Source organism: Ooceraea biroi, chromosome 1 (assembly GCF_003672135.1).
Source record: "Ooceraea biroi isolate clonal line C1 chromosome 1, Obir_v5.4, whole genome shotgun sequence".
Taxonomy (NCBI): Eukaryota; Metazoa; Arthropoda; class Insecta; order Hymenoptera; family Formicidae; genus Ooceraea; species Ooceraea biroi.
The window spans coordinates 14,787,649-14,805,614 of NC_039506.1; the positions used below are offsets into that span (position 1 = coordinate 14,787,649).

Genomic DNA, 17,966 nt, shown 5'->3' on the forward strand with positions numbered 1-17,966 from the left:
AAACAACGAAAAACCGTGAAGACGTTAATTTCACGTAAGTTTTTTTTCGAGGTACAAGGTACATCTCTCGTCGGAAAAATGCTCATCCACCGGTGAGATCGAGCTACACGAGTGACACAGTGACGGTACGTCGCGAAAAATCGTGTGCATCGCCGGCAAGGGGCCAGATGTCGACGACGTCGCGGCATTACTCGGGGAAACTAATTGCCCCCGTATTATCTTCGTTCCGAGGCAGCCCGTATTCGCGCCGGGCCGCCACCCCCGTAATCAGCCGCGCGCAGACCTGTCTATCACAGTCCTCCAGGTGGGAGTGTTGTAATTTGCAAGCCGATATCACGACGGCATCGTGTTTACCGTTACATCTGTCAGGCTAATGGACCCAGATTAGGGCCCGGCCCGTTATCATTGTCCCATTCCCTGTCTTTCTATCGCGAGTGCTCCCCCGCATCCGCATCCTGCTCTGTGAAATCCTGAGTGACTCGTTAATCCCGTCGCCCGGAAAGCCCATGTTATCGCCGATAACGCTGTCGTTTTTGACAACCAGCATTATTCCGTCAGTTACGGAGCGCCGAGCGGGCTGTGCAACATCGCCGGTAAGAAGCTTAAATCGAGATCTCGCTCGATCGCCGAGTCGAGTCGCCGAATCTTTTCCCGCACTCGCATAAAGCTCTCGTGTAATATCCACGCGTAATTACGTGCACGTAATATCCGCGCGAATATTTCCAAAAGTGAGACACATTATCCTCACTTTTCCCCTGGCTCTCCTCCCCCGGAATTTACATATTGTTCACGCAGAGCTGAGTATTACTTAAACGAATGTTTAACCGGTGCTTGGAAATGTGCTTTAAAATTTGTACAGCTTAATGAAAATGACATCAGAGACGAAGAACTGTTTGTGTAACTTGTTATTACCCGCTGGGTTAGTCGGCGAAGTTGCCATAAACGTGCATGCGGATCGCGAAGTTCCAGATAACGAAATAACACCCGCGAAACTGTGCAAATTTCCAGCAGCGGGTTGACGGCTCTTTTTGGCGGAATATTATGCCAGTCGTGATTTTACGTTGTCAATACGCATCTCCACGTGGATTATTTTAATTCTAGAAAGAGCGAAAGAGAAGAAAGATTGCACGAGATATTTTTCCAACCGCGCATTCCACGTTTCTTGCATAACTAAGACAGCGACAAGAGGTATCCCAAAGAGGTTTCGCGAATTCCGCGACGCGAATTTCAGCTAGTCTGTCTAGGATTCCCTGCGATTCTCAAAGAAATACCGGCGCTCGCGATCGATACGTAAAGAGGATACTGTTCTTCCGAGCTTGTTAGGGGATCGTATTATTAGCCGTGCAGCCTCAGACGATCCTCCGGATCCTGTCCGATTCCATGATCGTCGTGAGATTTTTCGTAACAATGGATCGTCCGTTTCTTTTTTCCCCGTTTGCTACCGCTTTCTCCGTCGCGCTCGGCCAGCGTCCCGCTCGTTTTACTTTCGTTAAAGCCCTTTCACGCCCGTGGGACGCGCGTCATTCTATTCCGGCGCGCGAGATTTTCACAGCTGCTGCGACACTAAATATTTAATGGCCCGGGTAAATGTTGGATGCGACAGCTCAGGATCGAGATGCGGACGCAAATTCGCTCAATAGTCGGAATTCTTCCGTTGGCGAATCGCGTTTCGGCAGTCCCGGGGCTGAAAATTCTGGAGAGGCGAGAGCGAGGGCGTCGTCCTACGCCGGTCGGTCGGTTCGTCGGCGAAATCGATATCGCGCACGAGCATCCGTATCGCCGAGGTGAATTATTACGCGAGGCGTTCAGCAAATTGTCTTATCGCGTGGCGCGCGCTTTGACAGCGACACAATTCTTGCGCGCTACGGGTTGAAGAAGGGGATGGGGAGGAACGTAATATTTATATTAAAAGTGCGCCCGATCAATCTACGTCGGGGGTTCAAAAACAAATTTACTGTACCGCCGGATATTAATTGCCTCGATTTGCTCGGACGAATTGCTTCATCGTGCTTCTTGCGCGAGTCACCGTAAATTGTTGCTTGGAGGGAAAACTTCAGCAATTAGTTCTTCAACCCTCTCTCTCGCTCTCTCCGCGGAGAGACGGTGTTATGAAAGTAAAATATCACGAAAATCCCGCCGTGTCGTCTCTGGGTAATGCCGGCAATGTGTAATCGGTACTGGTAAATCAATTATAAAAAAATGGTAGCCAACGTTTGAACAATATTTTTACGTGAGGTCTAATAAAGATTCTAGATAATTCATGACATCTTGATAATTTGCTGAAGAAGATAACAAGAAATACATTAAAACGTGATAGTTGATGTAACATTCTATGATAAATTATTGTTCCCATTACATTATGGATAATCACAAATTTTAGAGTGCAGTGTTTATCGATATAAGACACGCAACGAACGTGAAATACTTTACGAGCGCTCGTCTGCTATTTCGAGCTACGTTTTCCTCATCGATACGTACGGGACCTCTCGAAATTGCGAGTTGACAGACGAAATCGCGCTGAAATGCATATACGCGCGCATAGTAATTCGCCAGGAGGTAGCCTTAATACACCGCGGGCGCAATCTGTAAACTCAAACAACCGCGGTCGCATCTAATCGGCGGAAGATATACAGAGACACGGTTCGCGTTTAAATTCACAGAGAGCTTAAATTTCATCCCTGAAGACCCACCATGTCGCCGACGATGCATATGTACGCGGAAAATTCGCCGCGCGCGTAAACGAATGCAATTATTTTATTGTTTGCACATTCGGAGATCGCAGCCCGCAAAACGGACGTACAAAAATCAAATACGGAAACGTTAACAATCGAGACTTAAATGAGAAAAAGAAATATACGAGGAAAGAAATATATCGTATATACTAATCTTTTACTTGGCAATATCGTATTTGTCTTCGTACCAGGAGGAAAGAAATGGCTATCGATATCTTTTCATGCATGCAATCTCGTGCAGCCATAAAATCGACGCTCCTAGCATTGACGCTCAGATTGGATTGTTATATTTGACTCTTTGCGGGAAACCTATCATCGCTCGAAATTTTGCGAATAGCAACCGCGTTAAAACTCGGAATAAACTCGTCGTTTATTTCATGTAAAAGTACTCTTGTTACCACTTAATAAATTTTTTATCTATTATTATATTCGATAAGGAAAATATGTTTGACGTATCATGACGTATCACGATTACGGACGAGACGTGTCACAATTACAGAATCGGGATTTTCGCGTTGGATGGCGCGAAAGGATCGACCGTGCGCGATCGAACGTACTTATCGCGTACGTTAATGTATCGCGTGCGCGTTTTATACCGTCGAATTAAAACCATTATCAATAAATCGTGATTATCGCGTGTACGACGGCGATAATGAGAATTTCTGATTAAATCTGCGCTGCGGAGACGCGTAAAATTACCGTCAAATGGTCTACGGGCGTTGTAATTGACATGGAAACCGAAATGTACTCACCAAAGCGCGTAAGCATTAATGAAGTCTCCGCGAATTATTGCACTCTGTCACGTGCCAGTCAATTGTCGCGAAATAAACGCGCCGACCGCGCCGTTTGCTTGTTATTGCTTCATTAATTGCAGGTGCGAACAAGTAAGCGGAAACGCTCGCGCGCGGCATATTATCTCATTTATCGGGACAGTTTGTCCTCCGCAGATGCGAACGTGCATGCACGTTGATTTTCGAGGGCGAATTTTGAAAAGGGGGCCGCGTGTCGCGAGCTGACTGGCGATAATCGGCCAAGCCGAGGGAGGATGCGTGTGATTAATCCAGCCTGCGGAATATCAGCGCAAACCACCGACCCTTTCTCCCTCCACCGCGTGCGAAACGGGATAAAAGTGTAGTAATGTAACAGCGTACAGGAATGGGTACAGCGTGGGGTACAACAACACACGGTATCCGCGTTATTCGGGTCGGTCGCGTCACAATGGCCGCAAGGCGATTATAAACTAGAGCAATTAATTATAAGTGGCCTCGCAGTATAACGACTTCATGCTGGAAATTCCGGTGTGCAACGCCGGTGCATACCGCGAATATTTGGTTTGCCATGAAACGCTTCAAGACCGGCCGTGCCTCCGTCTTCCGGTATGCGGTGAAACTGCAGTTCTCCGTTCTCTTCTATCCGCTTTTCACCATCCGCACTCCACCCCCTCGTGGCCTGTCGTCCCCTCCGTACCGCCTCGCGGCTCCTTACCTTCCTCTCTCCTCAACCCCCTCAGTATTCAGCGGATCCATTCGCGCCCTGCTCGTACCTTTCCTTCGAGACGCCATTTATCAATTACAAGTCGCGAGCGCCTGAGAATAAAATACTGAAAAATTCTGCTGTCAATGCCGGATTTTCGCGCGCTTGCGTCTATTTTCGTCGGCGTTTAAGGCGTCGCGGAGAGAGCGAGAGAGAGATGAAGGTAGAGAGAGAGAGAGACTTTTACTTTGTAATCCGTGCAGCAGCAGCAGTAGGAATCCCTGACAAAGGACGCGAAGGAATGCCCGCGTTCCGAAGTTCAGCGCGATTCTCGGACAACGCCTCCGCGATGTAGTTATCTCGTCAACTTCAACCACTGCTTATTATCGCGCGATTATCAGTTATCCCGTTACGCCGTGTTGCACGATCGTCTTGCCGTGATCACTGTGAATAACTTGAGATAGCGAAGTTGCTGGCGCAGCTCGAACGCGAAGCACTCGACTGTCGCAATTGCATTACAATCCGCGTGGTTTCGAAAACGTCTCCATATTAAATTGCGCTGTTACATATTTCACGCTGACGTATCGTAAAATTCAGAAATCAGAGTCATGCGTAATTGTAAACAGGATGCGAAAGTATCGAGTTAAGTATCAACGATTGCAGAGTTTCCAATACATGCACGTACGTAGCGATAGTTTTTAAATGCACCAGCTTGTAGTTACAAACAATTCGCGATGTTCAATATCGCGTCAATACCCTATCTCGACGAGGTGTAGTTCGTCGTTCGCCCTGCCATTCACATGAGGGAGGATTCGGTCGCTCTTATAGTAGTTTGTCCGATTGAATGGCAGGATTCTGAGATTGATAAAGGCCGCGGCAGCAAATTCGCTTATAAGAGGATCGATGGGTCTCGAATCATAAACGTAATAACGATAAAACGTCATTTCGCTGCGAGCGAACAAGCGGAACGGGCAGCAGCGTTTTCTACGCGAAGGAAATAACGTATGTTCGGTTTTCCTAATCGGATGTTCGAGTGGCTTTTCTGGGATAATAGCTCGGGCAGGCGGGATTACGGGAGGGACAGAGCCTCGGATAGCTTCCCTATCGCTTCGATAACTCTGTTCGATGGTCCGGACGAGCTGCCACCCTCGCAACCGGGATTTTATATATTCCTTCGTACGTAAGAACGCACGTGACCGCGCGTGTACAAGCGCGTTCCAGTCGCGCACTCGGTATTATCGATATTTAATTAACGCCCTTGTGTTCTGCAAGCTGTAACCTTTACCATCCAAGTGATGCTCGGTAATTAATTTATGGAGGGATGAAAATGTTGTATTTTTAGTCCGTCGCTGATCTGCAAGCGATTCTTCGAAGAAAAAACTGTTCAATTCCAAACCTCTGTTCTCTCGTGAATTTCACATTTATAGGATGTGCAAAATAATACAAAAACTAAATTGCAACGGCTTTTGCGCGTTTGCGTCATCGCGTTATTTCGGTACACAAAATTACGTGATCATGCTCTCGTGTATCGTGATATCAGTCAAACGCTTCTCACTTACCCTCTCGAGGATGAAAAAGCTTAAACAGGGGATAAAGTGACGGCTTTAATCCGAGAAACACGACATCACATGTGCCAGCGAGCGAAGCCTTTGTTGTCTCATTAAAATTACGTCAACTGCGAGCGGGCAGTTACGTTAACTTTGCAACATCGCCCGTGAAATCAACGCAAACTATTCAGGAGTACCTGGAGAGCCACCCTGAGGTTGCACCTTGCTGTTCGTTACCAAGTTCAAGCCGCGAGATAAGCATTAATGTACTCGCATGACTTCCAAGTAACACGGCCTTGGCCGTGGAGCAATAATTGAGCTTTCAGGCATAGAGAAAATCGCAAGAAATTATATATACCGCAATAATTACACGCGAAATGGAGAAAAATAGCATTCCTGCATTTAGCATCGAATTATTCCGTATTATCAGATTTTCATATTATAAAGATGAAATTATAAAGATTTCATATTTCAAAGATGAAGACTCGTCCGTTTCGAATTAAACTCTCGAGGAATATAAATAAATCCGAAAATATAATATTAATTACTTTCTCCAGGAAAGAGCTTTAATGGAATCTTGGGTCGAATCGGACTCGATTACTAAAATTTATCGTCAGAGATTAAGGAATCGAACAAGATGAATACCCGGATCTCGAGATCGAATTAACTCTAAGTTCGTTCAGATTTCGAGTGTAACACGCTCACGTTGAAATTTCGCAGGCGGGACCCGTCGGTTCTCGGTTTCGCGCTCGCCGACTCGTGCTGCTCAATTTAAAGCGGAAGTAACGTGATAAAAAAAAAGAAAGGAGGAAGATATCGTAACGTTACTCCGCGCGTCTCGTCGTGCCTCACCACGGAAAAAGAGAGACGCCAGACGTCGGTATCGTTACGGCGACGCCGTTGTTTCGAGCGGCATTGTTTCGGGTTGTTTCGCGCAAAGTTACTACCCTTTCATGTTCGAGATCCCCGACGGCGCTCCGCCGACGGACGAACTGAATAAAAGGAAAATGAACCCCGGCAGCCACACCCAGCCAGTCCTCACATTCCGTGGCGTTCACCCTCGTCCCGGGAAATCACGGTAATCTCGGAGTTTTTTCTCCCTTTCCTCCTCCTCCTTCTCCTCCGAGAAGGGATTCGTAGCCCACGTCGAAATAGCCTTAAGAACTTTTGCGGGCTTATCGTACAAATGCGGCGGCACCCGGCAAATAGTTTGCGTTTAACGTAATTGGCCCCGTGGAAGTGATTTGCATTAGCCGAAAATCCGCGTCGTAATGGCGACGTTTATGCGCGGGCCGGGAGTTGCATCGCGCGAGCAAATGGCAAGAAACGGCGACACCGGGCAACATCCGTGACGAGGACGATGATAATGTATTCGGCCATGCGATGACGGGTTCGCCGCAATTGCGTATGGTCGCAAGTGACCGCACACGCGCGCGCGCGCGCGAGTACTACGGCGAGCGGAGCGGAGCGCGCGAGGGTCGTTTATGAATATGTGATGGCCACGACCGTAAGCCCGGTCTGGTGTTGCAGTTTGTCGAGTGAACTTTAAAACGTATGCAATTTTCCGCCATATCGCATTACGGGGCGCGCGAGGAAAAACAACGGCCCGGCGGACTCGCAATTTCGCCCTACGTGCTGTTGCGCGCGTGTTACCCGCGCGTATATTAAAATTACCAACGTCCCGCGGTCGGAGCGGAAATGCATTTGATGCATATGAAATATATGCGTTCGCGCGAGCGTGCGGGGAATAATCTGTTGCCTGAAATACGTACTTGAAACTATTGCGCCGCGCGATTCCGCGCGACGAAGTCGTAACGCTCGAAGAAACCGGGAAACGTCTCGCAATTTTTGCTCCTATGTGCGTGTAATTCAATTCAGCGGTAAAAATATGTAACGGAAGATATACATTGCTGATATCGCTGTGATCAGCTGCGTGTTCTCGAGATTCGCGCGCGGAAGAGGCAATCATGCGTCCGAAAGCTACAAGGTTGCAATATTAATATGATTAATTGCTCGGCAATGGATTAACGTGTAACTAATTTCTGAATGGATCATTCTTGCGGTTTTAATTTGACGTCACTTATATCTATCGTATGATTATCTGCTTTATGATGTACTTGCTAGAATTGTCCCTATATCGTTTGCTGGAAACCAGTGCGATTTACAAGCTGCACATGCATTATTTCTACAAGCGTAAGAAATTAAAGACGAACCGATGAGCGACGAAAGTCCCTCGGAGTCCATCGCGGTCCACTTAGTCCATCGTAGTCGGTCGAAAATTGGCCGTTCACTTCCTCAGCTGGAGTATCATCGATGCACTTTCCTCGTTGCGCAGTCTTTCACTGATTGCACTTGACACACGCACTTGTATTCGCGACGCGACACTTATTTTCTTTCGAATTTAACGAATTTCATGCGCCATCGAACGGAGTTTACAAATTCATTGACTGAACGTTTCTGTCAAAACGAGAAGTTTCAGTATACACACCAATGCACTTCACTCGCGACACGGAACAAAATGAAAAATCGCGGCAGTCGCGAAATTTATCAACACGCACGATAACTGTCACAAAAGCGTGAGATTCTCACGCTTGATTGTCCCGCAATATGACGAGGCTTACTCTCGCAATATGTTGCGAAGATTGCTCCGTGATAGTTGTGCGAAGTTCTACAATACGTTGACCGATCCAACCGAATTTGAGCGTACGTATTCCTTGCCACGATGCAATTTTGAGACGTAAAAGTTTCAAAACGGGAAACCACGGCGATCATTAAATTATCAACGGATAAAAATAATCGCAGAAACCAGTATCTCTCTCGATATAATAGATGTAAAACTACATGCATCAAGCGTCAATAATTAAAAACCGGAGCGGTCGCGATATCTATTAATGCGTAATTTTAGTTGCAAAATTATGATTGAATATTTCAAACGTTCATGTTCGATTATTTCGCGATATTGTGGCCTTCGACAGCCTTCGCTGCAGTTTTGCGAATTCAGTTTAATGGACTTCGTACCAACCGCGTATCTCCAACCGCGAATGTATGTTCAAAAAGTTGAAAGCTATCGCGGCGATCGTATAATTTATTAACGCGAGAAAAAATATTTGCTAATTCCGCGTGATGCTAATTCCGGCGCGATTGCTTTGCGGGGATTTGTGTGCCGTATTGCTTGACACGGCACTCGGGCAATCACACGTGTGTATACGTGTGTGTCCGCGGTAGAAAATTAAACCGTTAAATGAAACGGTGGCATACGTCATTAAATTGAATTGTTATGTAGTTTATATGAATAAACTAAATCTTTAATCATTCTCTCTACGCTAATCATTCTCATTACGCTTTGTGTAACTATGAGGAAGTACTATATTGCGCTAAATAATTCTTCACGTTGAATATTTTTAGTTAACAAATGCATGGAAAAGTTCAGGCGAGGATTTAAATAAAATTTTGATGTATGCCATTGCTCATTCAGCGATTATTATGTATGCACAAATCTACATATGGAAGCATCTACTACCACAAGAATTAAACAAATCGCACTGATTTTAATATCAAAGCGCCCACCACCTTAAGTATCTTTTTTTATTTATCACTCACCAAAACTGCGCAGCAACTTAGGATTGGAATCTGCGTTTGAAACAGAAATCATTCCGATTAGATTCAGATAAGAAAAATGTATGCAAAATTATATTAATAATCTCTGCGAGATCTTAACCTTCAAAGTTTGATTCACTCAATGGACGCATTAATTTTCGCTCAAATATAGATACGCAATAACATTTCTAAACGTACCTGCGAGTCGATGCTGCTCGATCCGAGGCCTCCGAAACTGCGCAAACACTGCACTGTAGAAGGCACTCCTGAAAAACGCAATTCACCTGATCAAATTTCGATGCGACTATGTTCGCGATGCATGCACTTACGCAACATCTTTCGCGCTTCCATTGATCACTGTTGCGTCCACCAAACGTGAAAAGGAAACGAAATCGGCCGAAACGGTACAGCGATGGCCGAGCGATGACGGAAGCGGCCGAACGGTGCATTTAAAAATAATCGGAAAATAAAGAACGGATATACTATATATATTCTTAACAATCACTTACTGACGCATTGACAATCGCGACGCAGCAATCCGGAGCTAAACGTAAAGCGCGTTGCAAGTGCGTATCCTTCGATTAAATCTACAGCTTAAATCGTTCATACAGTAATTAGGTTTAAATAATTCGTACATTCGCGTCGCGAAACGTTACCTGAGCATCATGGCAGCGCAGCGCAGCGCGGCGTGGCGGAGCGTGAGCGCCCTGAAGTTGGCGGCGAGCGGCGCGGCGACGAGTGGAATTCGCTTAGGTTAAATTAACCGGACGGCGGATTCGCGCACACAATTATCGCAAGATTCCAAATAATTCTACGTGCCGGGCATCGTTACGAGTTCCATGCGCATGAAACGCATCAAAATGCTCCGACGAATCGGCGAGACGTTGGACGGTGCGCTACAAGATACTCGTGTCGAGATTCTCGACTCCAGTCGACTGGAGTCGAGAGTTCGAGACAAGTGTGGCGCGTTCGTGGGTGAAACAAAAATGGCTCGTCTTTTGTCCTCGCTCTCGCGGTATCGCGTACGCGAACCTCCTGGTAGTAAACAACACTCGCCAAGGTAAGTATGTACAAGGATGTATGTAGAAGGACTGTTTTGGATAACCTCTTTTACTATTGAAAATTAAAGCGAGACATAATATTATCCATGTAAAAGTTTCCACGACTATGATGATAACGTTAATATAATATACTTGAATTATGCTCGAGCCACTTTGTACGTTGGAAATGGAAATTCCTCGGGGAAGATGATAGTATCGCGGATTTGAGAGTAGACGAGGAAAAAAGGAAATGCCAGGAACGGTGAAACCAGAAAGAGAATATATAACATAATATTTAATAAAGAAGACGAAGCAAATGGAAAGGGGACGCGGCAGATGAATGCGAAGGCGAGTGGAGTGAAAGGGAAATTATAGGGGAACGAAAGGGGAGGAATAACATAATAATTAAAGGCACAAGCGATCTGCGAAATGCGAACGAACTGAGAGAGAGAGAGAAATCAGAGAAAATTCCTAACGCGGCAGTTTAAAGTCGAAAACTAAAGAATAGCTCCGATTGCGTCAACGGGAATAAAGAAGTAGTCGCCGGAGGTAATAAAAGCGAGAAACTCGGAAGCAGGAATTAGCGGAAGGAAGAAGCAGGCTGAAAGGAACGAAAGAAAAGCGGAGCGTCTTCGTCGCGCGCGGACAACCGGAAGAGCTAAAGCTTGAAAAATCTCGCCGCGCGACGGAATTTACTATTAATCCCAGCTAGTGGCGCATCCTCTCGCGTTACTAACGTGTCTCATTAAAAATAATGACGGTGCCGTCGATATCGGTGCTCATAACGAGTAGTCGGCGTTAGATTCCGTCGAAAGGGGGGTTGAAAATTGCACAACTCGAGCAGAAGGGTGCCGATAGCGCGCCTCGGCGCGTTCGAAGCGTCCGGAAGTCGCGCGGAGGACACGCGCGCGCCTGACGAAGCGGAAAACTCTGCGGGATACCGCGTGCGGGAAAAGTACCACGGGAAACTCGGGAGGTGAGAAGAGAAGGGGTTGCATGCATTTTCCTCTCATCGAATGTCGGCCATATCGATGACGATCCTGTCGTGCCGGTCGTGACCGCACGAGACCGCCCATGCGTTTCGCGCGGAGGTGCTTGCGTGCCGCGTCGTTTGTCCGACGCTTATACGCGGGACGAGCCGAGCCAATTTATCTCGCGCTTCGGACGAACGTCAAAGTGCCCCATGCCCTGAATAATGGCGCGGTGGTTAGGGGTTGCGGTCGGACAACGACCCGGCGCTTTCCGCAGTCTCGCGCGGCGGTCCCCTTCGATCATCCCCCTGCATCCCCGAAAACAACCGCGAACGTACGTACGTACAACGCGCACGGCATCGACACGCACGCACGCACGCACGCTTACACGCGTCGCAGCCGGATCGGATGTACGAAGGGCTGTACATACACGGAAATATAGAGAGTGAGAGAGAGAGAGAGAAAGAGATAGAGATAGATGAAAAGAGCTGAAGAGAGAGGGAGAGAGGAGAGAAAGCTCAGAGGCTCACGCTGTGCGCGTCTAATTAGTCGTCCTTATGCGACTCGTTTATCAAAGGCGCACGCACGCGGTTGTGCGATGGTGCCCGGGTACCATCGTTGGTCACACAACCTCTCGCTGAGAATTAATTGAAGGACTCGATGTGCAGGACCGTCCGATTGATCCGACAGAGAAGAGACGGCTTTTCCGGTGCCAGTCTCGAGCAGAGTCCCAATTATTAGACGGGCTCTGCATAAGGCAAAATAAATGTGCGCATCCGCCCTCGCATCGCGAATAAATTACTGTGACCGCATTCGAAGTGGTCTGGTCAAGTGAACGCCAGCTGAAATCCGCATGTTCGCCAATATGGATCGCGCGCCAATTAAACAATACACCTACGTGCACTCTGCCGGAAAGAATGCGTGTTTATCACGGTGCGATCGCGCGTTTAAGCCGACGTCGCCGCGATATTCGAGTAATCAATTTTATTCATGTGTACATGTAAATCGACACCACGTGAGTTTGACATATGTAACACTTTAACGTAATCCAGCTCGCCGTTTCACGGTTACGGTGGATGCGATCGTTGCATGGTAATCCTACGAGTTATGCTAAATTGTCAGTTAATCGCGCTACTTATTTAAAAATACGATAACTCATGAAACGATGGATTATTCAGCATGAAAATGTATAATGCGCATCACTCGACACTGTTTTATTTAAATATTTGTATTCGATAAATGATGTTCCACATGATTCCGCAAATATTATCGTCAAGTTATATGCGCGATCCATATATTTCACATTTATTTCTGCTTATTATCTATACGAATAATTTATCTACATGGAAAACATAAACGTGGTACTAATTTACATATTAACTAGATAATTAACCCATTGCGATATTGCTGGAACAAATATTACGAGTTTGTATATTTACGTTGGGAGTCGGCAAAGTGTTTAATAGCATTAATCGTTCGCGAAACCGTGCCACCCTTCGTGATATTAACCGATAAATCAGCAAAAACGTCATTCTTCGCGCGAATATTAATAATACCCGATTACGTTTACCTATTCGCGCGGCTGAATAATCGCTGCCATTCGGCCATCGCCGATCGATTCGGCCATTTCATTTCCACGACACAAAAGATTCGTATCAGGTGTCCCCGCGGGACAGCAGAAAGTCCCGAAAATGAGTATTTTCATATCAAAAATGAACACGCGGCCACGCTGTTTCGGCGATTGCACGTAAATTGAACTCGCGCGTTTTTTCCTCTCTCCGCCCGAATGTTTCCTCGTTGCTCGGGGAGCGGTAGCCTCGTGCTAAATTACCCGATGTTCTCAATTTCGTCATTTCTCCAAGAAAAACCCATGACCCACCGACGATTCGAGATCGATACCCTCCTGCCAGGCGAATTTTATGACGCGCCCGGCGCGGAACTATCGCGCCACGTGTAACAGGACGCGCCGATATTGTCGGAATATAACGAGGGTCTCCCATGGTGCACATTATATTACCGGCATAATATTATCGCTGTAACGCGCTTGTGACAGCCGTTAAGGTCTGGCAAGATCGCCTGGCGCTCGTTGAGGCCCGTGCTTGTGGCTCGCGGATGGGCACGATGCGTGCGATGCCAGGGAGCTAAATAACAGTCTGGTTATTAACAAAGTTCCTAAGTTCTACCGTTCGCCACGTTCCTCTCGTGTGTTTCCTTAAAGTGCCGCGGATCGTCGCGTTTACGTTGCCGTTTCCTCGAGCTTTCTTCGTGGATTTCGTATTGTTTTTCGCGAATAGGAAGATTCAGATGATTGTAGTGAGGTATCCGCGAGGCAGACATCTCAATTCCATCAATTAAATAATTTTCTTCAGAATGCAATAAAAAAGATGTGCGCGGCGCGTGAAATACGAGACATCACGCAAATTTTGTTATTTATCCAGCGTGCTAATTGGTTGCCAATCATGTGATCGCGATGTCTAGATTGATCCCATCAATTCGACGGCTTGACATCTGGCGATTGATTACCGTAAACCGTGATTGATCGGGCGCGAATAAAGAAGACCCGTCGAGCGGAAGTGCAGGGACAATAAGCGAGATAATTTGCAGCGCGTTTCATAAAGGGATCCCTTCGGTCGGAAGGTCGTGCAGTCAACGTCACGTACGCGGGCACCCACGTTTTCACACGGCTAACACCCGATAGTCGGATACGTGTTCGCGGTATCGGCTGCACGATGGAGAACGGTGGAGTTCGCGAATTCCGATACCCGCGCACATGTATACATACGCGTAAGGTGAAACAACGATCGTTAAGAGGATTCTCGCGTTCGCCCGCGTGCGTTTCCACCTCCGCGTTTGCATCACATTTGAGCATTTGGTACTCGTAATCGGAGCATAAATGAGTATCAAGCATCAGTACCCACCATCCGTTTCTTTCGTCGATGCGAGGGGTGAGTTGCCGGTCACCCCCTTAACGCTCTTTTAGCGGAAAATCGAATCAGCCGTTTCGCGTTCGCGGACCCGCCGACGGCAGGAAATGAGCATCCAGTTCCTCACTGGGAATGGGCATTTTCCGGTGCCGCTCCGACGTCCTGAACGCGGCGGCCGCTCTCCGCGATGGCCTCTCTCTTTCTCACCCCCGATCTCTCCGCGCAATTTGATTTTATCATAGACGCGAATCTAAAAACAAACGATCGCGGCGTTTTTCTTTTCCGTCTCCGAGAGTCTCACAGTTTCCTCCATCTTCTCCGTTTTTCCTCACCCCCCTGCTTCCCCGGGGAAGACAGGTCGAGGGAGTTATGCCGTGGTTAGATAGTTGCCATCCCTCGCGGCTTTAAAACCCGCCGTGGTTCTGCAAACATCCCCGGGAAACGTTGTTCGGAAAGTGACTACCGACGGATCTTGATTGCGAAAAGTTTGGATACGTTCCAGTATATCATCGATGTCCGCGGACGTGTACCAGATTTAATGGCGAAAGTATCTACGACATTATCGTATCCACGCTTCCTCGGACATTGTCCACTTATCATTGCGCGATTCTTCTCTATACACGGAAAAAAATCCGTTAATACAGCTGAATTTCGATTGTGACAAACGAAATTTTCTGTTTCCTAGAGACCAAACGAGAACTGGGTTATAGGAACAGAAAAATTCTTCTAAAAGATTTCGGTTGTACCAACCGAAATATTTGATGTCATAACACAGTTATACAGTTATGACACGAAATTCTTGTTCTTGGACGCGTTGAAATTCAGTTGTGATAACCAAAACCAATTGTTTGGGCAACAGAAGTTTTCTAGTGGAACTATCTAGAGAGGATTCTATATATGAATCTTGCAAAATCGTGTAAAAAATGACACAATTATCGAGCAGCAAGGAACTAATTAGGACACTCAATTGTCGTTTATTAAATATGGACGGTCAGTGCGGCAGCGTGATCTATGTTTGTGCGTTCGATCTGATCCGATTGTTTATTGTATAAAATACGTTCGTATCTTTTTTTTGGTTAAGTGTACTTGTACTTGTGTTTACGTGTTAAGTGTACTTGTACTTGTGTTAAATAAATAAAATGAATAAAGTGTACACAGAAAAAAAGTGAGTGTCACATCAAAACTTATATACTTGTATATACGCAACAATTTATAATCTTCGTAAAAGAATTTAATAATCTTGAATTTCAACTAAAATGAAATAATGAAATTATATCACGTTAAACGAAGAAATACAACCAGCCCTAGGGGTAGGGACAATCGTAACAAATCTCGATTTTTATAAAATTCGATTTTTCCATGTAATTGTATAATGTGCATAAGTTTTATCCATACCAAATAATAAGTAAAGAATGCATTAATCTTATGAGATAGAAAAAGTTTATAAATAAACAAGCAAATCGAAGATATCAACACAAATAAGCAAAATGTTACGTTTGTCCCTGGTCTCCCCTACTTGAGAAATAAGATTCGAGACATTTAAGACATTTCCATATCTTTTAATATTTCTTGTAGAGTATTGCACTTATTCATTGTAAATAACAGAAACACAGAAATACACAGAAACACTTTCCCGATTTTCGATAAATATTGGCCGTTTTATCCGAATAAAGGACGCAGGAGCGCCGAGCCGACGAGCGACTGTGAGAAAATGATGCGTCGACATCGACAAAAGACGGTAGCACATAGTTTCGCGCCTACTATAAAGTGGCGCTAATATCAAATTATTCTACATACAAGAATATATAAGCATAAATTTGTATATGTTACTCTTGTCTCAAGACAGTAAGACAATCTTATTTAATTCGAGAGAGAAGAATAGAAATTACTGATTTAAATTAAAAATTGTTTTATTTATATATTTTTTATACTTGTAATACGATTAAATTAGTCAAGAATATTTTTCGTCTTGTTATCAGAAATCCTTTCTGAGGGTGTTCAATTTGTATTATTGTACAAATGGTATCATATATTATGCCAGTTGTCCTACATATCTGTTTACAATGTTTTCTAAAGTATTTTAGGATCTGATCATAATCAAAATACAATTCGCTAAACAATTGATGTCTGACCAGATACTTATTATCCTTATTCACGAAAACATTTGCGGTGGTTTTGCGATACATTTATTTACAAATGAAAATCGACAGAAAAAAACATGTTGCAAAATTTTATGAATCTTTATTTGCGCTGTGGATTACATTTTTCATTATAGATAAAAGTTTCCAAAATCGGTAAGATACGATTTTGAGAGATCTCAAAATTTTTATAATCTCGACAACGTCATAACACGGCTTTAATTACAATATATAATTCGAGCAACGCCTACAGCTTCTCGCGCCCCCATTGTGAAACTTGGCTTGAAAGACCTACAGAAGCACCTGCAACGACGCCGGAATATGCGCGACGGGGCAAGTGTAGTGGAAATGTTGTCGGCTTTACCTTACCAACAAGTGAAAGGGGGAGAATGCGTTACAGAAAGAAGGGTGAGGTCGTCGAGACGAGGGGAAAGAGAACCAGGGACGCGGAACGGGAAGGAAGCGCGAGCGAAAAGAGGAAGAGAGGCGGCTGAGAAGACGACGAAGGGGGTGAACAGGGGAGTTAGAAACACGTTTCGCTTCCTGCCGTCACCTTGAAGCCATCTCTTACCGGTTTACGAGGGTGCCCCCGCGAAAGTTTCGGGTACACTTGCACTCGGAGTCATCCCTCGGAATAGCGCGATGTAGGTACTGCAACCCCCCGTTACGAATACCGGCACGAGCTCGGCGAGCGCGTGGGTGGCGCCCAGGTTTATGACTTGCACTACTCGTTCGCATGCCACGGAGAGACGTGAAACGCTTAAACCGTACCCACCCACTTCGTTCCCGAGCCGTTCGCGAGCTTTTTGACGATGACTTCCAGGCTCGCCGGTTATGCGAACGTTAACGATCGCCACCCGTGACTCGAAACCAATCTCGGCGTTGGGCATACTTGGCGCGCGTTGTTTCGCAATTTCTGATCCGAGATCTCGTGACGGCGAGAGACCGCGGCGCCGAAAGAATCGCGAACCATGACGCGGAACGTCACGTTACGGAAATGCCCCGCAACCGATGGCATCCGACCTCGTTAAACGCGAAACAGTACGCGCGATCGACATGCAGGAGCCTCCATCGCGGGTGGCATCCAACCTCGTTATAGGTCTAGCCTTCGTCTAAAAGAGTTGATAAACGAGGATATCTACTGATTGATCGACAGCCTGTTAAAGTAGTCCCTGCACGTGTACCGGTCGCCCCCGACGCGGTGAATCACAGGTCACGAAATCTTATCATCCGACACGGAAAAGTGGATAATCTTTTTCACCGTCAGGCCCGGCGATCGATTTCAACCTATTTCCACTCACCACGCCAGATTGAAAAGCAGCGTTTCGATTGAGCACGTGATTTTACGCTGTACAAGTTCAACCGGGAAGGTACGAGACTTACGGGTTTCTTGATCGCGACTAAGAAACTCCGCGTCTAACCACACGGCAACCTTTACTACTGCGAATTTTGTCTTCGAGTTACACGTTTAAAAATGTTGACAATGATTCGATAATACATGGTTATTACAACGATTGGCAATGATTTGATAATGCATAGCTATT

At 46.0% G+C, this 17,966-nt stretch overlaps 1 protein-coding gene across 1 annotated transcript in view; it reads left to right on the forward strand.

Moving 5' to 3' along the window:
- LOC105281461 (neurotrimin) overlaps positions 1–17,966 on the forward strand; it is a 181,716-nt gene that overhangs the window by 77,997 nt on the left and 85,753 nt on the right. The gene's annotated exons all lie outside the window — the stretch shown is intronic.